Below are 6,000 nucleotides of genomic sequence, written 5' to 3' on the forward strand. Positions count from 1 at the left end.
ATAATATTTAATTCGGCTTCCTCGATGGCGCAGTGGTAGGGTCGTTGTCTTGTAATCAAGGGGTCCCTGGTTCGATACCCGGTGGAGGCACACACAGTGGTGCGGGTCACACTTTTCAGCTGTAGGTTCAATTCCGATTAGCCTTATTGTGCATAAAGTGGACTTAAAACACCAAATCAACCATAATAATTAATTCATGAAGTATTTACACGTGTGCATAATTGAACCTCTACGTACACACAACAAGTGATTCTGGTTGCCATCAACTTCATTGCTAGTTGATACTTCACACCTACACATCAGCTAAGTTAGAGTAAGGATATCCTTTTCCCTGACGTAATCAGTCCCAAACACTCCTATCAAAAAGAGAGCGCTTACATCATAGGTGACAGGTCAGCAGTTCACGTTTCGCTGCACACACTCACGCGACCCTGAATCTGTCGACCTTGACTTTATTTGTCGACATTAACTGATCAGCAACGAAAGATCGCGAATGCAGCTCACCTGTCGCCACTTTCATTCCAATGGGTTTCTTTCTGAGTTCGATCCACGTACAATTTTTTCAGGTGTTTTGAATTCAGATATTTAATACCAGTAATGCATCCAACGAGTTCCTTTTTTCCAATCACAATTACATTGTCAATAATGAAATATGTAATCATCCCCGCAGCTAGATATTCTGGCACCTTACCCACGGTTACCCTCCCCCGAGCGCCGGCATTTTGCGTGCGTTCTTCGATATTTTCTTCTTATGAGATGGTTTGTGATATTAACATAAAAGGCCGTCCCCAAGATTTTTTCCTCAGGGGGAGCAGCAGTGCTCAAAGTGAGGAAACATACAGTAATGCTATCCTCAGTTAAGATAATTCTCACAAAGCACCCACTACAGGGATAATTTACATAGGCATTCCTCCACCTTCAGCATTTCTCAGAATTGCTCCATACAACTACAAGCATCCCCAAACTGGGCAAAGCATTTTTATTTCGAGCACTAAGGGGCAGGGTAAGATTTCATATCTTGCCCGTCAGTCATACAAAATCACCTTTACATTTATTATTATTATTATTATTATTATTATTATTATTGTCGTTGTTTTACAAATCATAAAATTTAAATTGAATTGAAAATACGGTGGTGTTGTTGCTAAGTTCAGACTTGAGTCCAATATTTAGATAGAAACTGGTTTCGACTTGCTTCCTTTCCATACACATCTATCAATTTTTTTATGAACAGTTCAGCGTCTATTTGTATTTCTTCACGATGCTCATGTCGGAGACTAGGGCCTACCCTATGGCTTAGTGGTAATGGCATGTCCTTGTAATGAAGGTGATTCGGGTTCGGTAGTCAGCGTAGGCACACAATGCTTCGGATCCCACTAAAAACTGTCGGTCAAGTTCCGATTAGCCTATCTGTTCATAAAGTGGGCTTAAAACAAAAACTCAAATATTAGAGACCACCAACTCTGGGTCTTGAAGACACACCTTGTCCATGTTTTCACGCAACAATTTCACTATTGAAATTATATTAAGTGTTCCCAGACATCTCAGGTAGTGCTCCCCTGCTCCCCTGCGATCCTCCCTCCCTTCCCCAATTGGTACGGGACGGGATCGAGACGGTAAGGAAAACTATTCCACATTCAGGACAGAAAATTTCACGTATTTCCAAACCAAATCAGGAAATTTTAGGGATGGGCAATGTTCAGAATTTCCAGACACTCCTGAAATTATTGAGTTCGACGAACATTTTGTCCCCAAATATATTCTTTTTGGGATTGTGATGCCATTTCTAGATTTCCCTTACTTGCAGTAAAGAACACTCTGATATATCCCGAATTCTTACATCGCGATCATTTCAAATTCCTAACCTATCGGAAATCCCGAAAGAAGGGAAATCATTTCCCGAAGTTTGGACCGGGACAGGATTTCTGGATCCCGCAAACTGTAGCCTGCTTTCCGTTGGGTTACCAGACGTTTCTCTTGATAAGTTAAAAAATCATTTTGCGGCTGGTAGTATGTCAGAGGTCCCATTTTCGAACCCTCGTCATTGTGTTTGTTCAATCACCATGTTCCTGAGTTCGTCAGTCATCCCCGTCATTATAATTAAACCGTAACGTCGAATGACGTGGAATTTAATAAACAAACAGCGTATCCGACGCAGAGGCCGGCCGATTAATGTCTGTGCATAAATTGGACTTGAAACTAGGAATCGACGTTATCGTAAATTTGATATCCCGATATATTGTCAATAAAATATAGTCACAGAGGATACGATACGATATTTGTCGGTATCGTCTACCTCTCGAACTATATATATCGCAAAAATATCGTGACGTAATATCGTGTAGTTGATATCGTCTGGACAATAGTATTTTCAAAATTGCGGTATTATCGTCTGGGCGATATGTCGCCAAACACTACTTGAAACAATTAAAATGTCGGTTCTGCTAACCGAAGGCTCGATGTTCTGATCACGTTGTTGTTTTTTTTTGTCAGAATATGTGTTACTTGCACCACTAGCACGCGCGGTTTCAACACAGAAAGCAATGTCATAAAAGCGGCCTCTTTTGAATGTTCGTAGTGCCGAATGGACGAACCGAAGACAAAAATGGCATTTGCATTAAAAAAAAATCATTGTAACCTGCTTTCGACTCGATTACCCACGAGATCTTTCACTGTGGCTGAACTTCCTTCTTCATCTGTGATATGTGGCGCCGTTCTTTCCCTTCAACATGTTTACACGTAATCGGATATCATGAGTAAGCAGTTGCAGTGGAAGGAATGTTTCAAAGCGTAAACAACGATATTGGTTAAAATCATGATTGTTTCACCTCCATAATTAATTCACAGTTGCCTTATCCTTAGATATAACACTGACATAGCGGATTTTTGTAGCCAGAATATATGTGGAAAAGGCTACACACAGAAAAATAAATGTATCATAGTAATTCATGCACCAGAACGCATCAGGTCTTTGCGAAGAATAAGATTCATATTTGATGCAATTGGTTAAAATATATTTTTTAATCGTAAAAGAGACACACCACAAATGCATCACATGACGCAAGTGGAGCAAAACTGTGCATCGCGTCAGAGAAGGGCAGGCCCGTAGCTAGAGGGGTAGGTGAGGAAACTGCCCTACCTGAGAACTGGCTTTGCCCCCCCCCCCTGTGAAAAATATCGAATACATTCCTACTATATATTCTCACTGATCTTTACAATTTTATCCTAAATTGCTCTAGCAATGTAACAAAGACACTTATTGATTTGTTGATTTATAAAGATGTGCGTGATTCCGCAATACCATACCAGTGTTGGGGGAAAAATCCCTTGAGATCCAGATTTCGGGATGGCTTCCCGATTTTCGGTACCTCAGTTGGTACATATTTTAATGGTCTTGCTCTGATTGGATTCAATTGTCAGAAGTATTCTAATAGTAAGTACAATGTTCCGCAAATTATCAATGATTTCAAATTTCCTTCAATTTTCTTATAGCAGTACCGTCGAACAGCCATGATAATTCTATGATTAGAATGGCCCCATGGCGCCTCTCCTGGATACCGGTCTGTTAAGGAAGATTTGTTTTTTTCATAATGTAAAGGCATACAAAATGTCCATGAAACTTAATATAAAACCATTGGTTAATCACGGGGATCCTATTTCTTTGTCCTACGTCACACAAATGTATTTCAATAACAAAATAATACTTTTCTAATAATGTACACAATATCTTGCAAAAAGACAACCATACCCAGCAGGCCTACATTGCCAGTACTGATGAAAGAGTCTCCCTTTGTAGGGAAAAGGATCTGAATTAGACTAAGAAACCCATATTTCAGCGAGGACAAAAAAAGAATGCATTACATATTTTCATAGTATTCATCCAAGTATAAGTAACGTAACCATTGTTATTTAAATTGTGTTATTGGATTTCTAATTAGATTTGGGGTGTAAAGGTTGACCTTTTGAGAAGGCACCCATATGTCAGCCTCACTTCCACGTAGTACAGTCGTGGAAATAAATACTTCCGCCACATGCCTATTGGTAATAAGGCTGTATGGGGAAGTATTTTCTACATGACTGTACACCCGGGTAACTGTAATGTTGCAGGCCAACGAGGGTCTGGCGTCTGGACCTACGGCCAGTATAATCATCAGTGCGGGTGTGTTTTTCTATGTTTTGCCCATATATGCGCTGAGTTACAGCCCCAACGTTTAACTAAGAAAGATGATCTTTTAATTTGAATTTAAATTTTTTGGCTGCGTCAGCACTTAGGCTATTTTGCACCCCTCATACTGTAACAAATATGAAACCGTGTTTGAAGACTAAAATATCCTTACCTGGACACTCAGCATATACAAGGACGAATCACAGGAAACACACACACACACTCCTAAGAGGATTATATTGGCCGTAGGTCCAGACGCCAGAGCCTCGTTAGTCTGCAAAATGCAGTCCAGGGTGCACAACGTGGAAGTGAGGTTGACAATTGGGTGTACTACGTGGAAGGTTCACCCCTTACGCCCAAAGAAGATTTTAGTTCTCAGAGACTACGGTAAGGGGCTAGACCCCGTATAATGTAACGGGACTAAATAGCCTAAGTGCTGACGCAATAACAATTTTAATTGCAATCAATCAGGTTGTTATTAGATTTACTTATGTGTAAGAATATTACGTACTAAAAAATAAAGGGGAAAAATTATGAAAATCGATTTATAAAGGGTTCCCTTAATCAGTTATGTGCAAAAATGCTGATGTGTATTAACGCTATATATAAAGTAACATTATCGATCTGTAATCAAGATGCCTCAGATTGAGATTCGATTTTCAGTGGAGACACATTTAATTTCGAAATAGAACCTGTTCCGAGTAGCCTATTCATGTTAAACTTTTTCGTTGTATTCCTTGACAGTCCGATAAATGTTAATATCAAACCCTTTTTTTTTCGATCTTGCTTGGGCTCTTTCGTTCGCTGGAGTTTCACGATATCACCCCTTTCTGGTTACTTGTCACTTGGATGGAGGGGGTGGCACTACAGGGCTGTAGCCGAAGGTATACTTTATTCATTAGGATCTACCTTTTCTACAGTGCGTATTTCATCTACTTTCGTTTAATTTACTTATTTAATGTAACTTGGCCATTACTCCAGTGAGATTATGACTGTCAAATTGCTATTTCTGCTTTCTCATGATCATGAACATAATGTCGAGAAAGTCAACCATCGATCAGTTATAGCCTCGGAAATAAATGTTTAATTGATTAAGTGATTGAATTAAAATTTTTGGGTGCGTTGGCACATTAGGCCGTTTTTCAACCTTCAATGTATGGGGAAATATCACCTTATCTAACATTCAGAAATAAATGAAGATATGGCTAATTCAATTCAAGAGTTTGTGCAAATCGTTAGTGACAAATGTTGAAATGTATCAAAACATACATTTTTTAGGTATACAAACAGTTCTAGAATATCACTTTGTTGCGTAATGTAGCCAATGCGGTCTTCAGATGATTGTTTTCAAGTTTTAATTTTTTTAGTGCTGTTCTTATTGATTTGTTTTATTTTACTTCGCTTTTGTGCCACTCTTGGCGAGTTTGCGTATATGGGGATAAGTGATGATATGATGGAATAGATGGATGGACACTTAGAAACATCCATTCCCAGGCCGGGATTTGAACCCGGAACCCCTGGCGTCGTAGTGCGATGTGGTAACCTCTCCGCCACGGGGCCGGCTTTTTTAGTATTGTTAGAAGTATAATTAAAGTTATTAACAGTAAACAAAAAGGCAGTTCACAAAAGCAATATCAACAAGAAAATAAAACACAATAACATGTAGCACTGCATCCCTTACTTTCTCTGGCGTAAGACTCGTCCGAAATTATGAGAAATCGACATTTCCAAATGAACGCCGTAAAGAACTCAGGGAAAAACCGAACTCTTTATAAATGACCCCAGATTGCCATTTCTGTCATTGAACAACTGTCAAATCGAAGGTTAAAAATTTT

This window comes from Lepisma saccharinum, chromosome 17, assembly GCF_977018435.1.
Source record: "Lepisma saccharinum chromosome 17, izLepSacc3.1, whole genome shotgun sequence".
Classification (NCBI taxonomy): Eukaryota; Metazoa; Arthropoda; class Insecta; order Zygentoma; family Lepismatidae; genus Lepisma; species Lepisma saccharinum.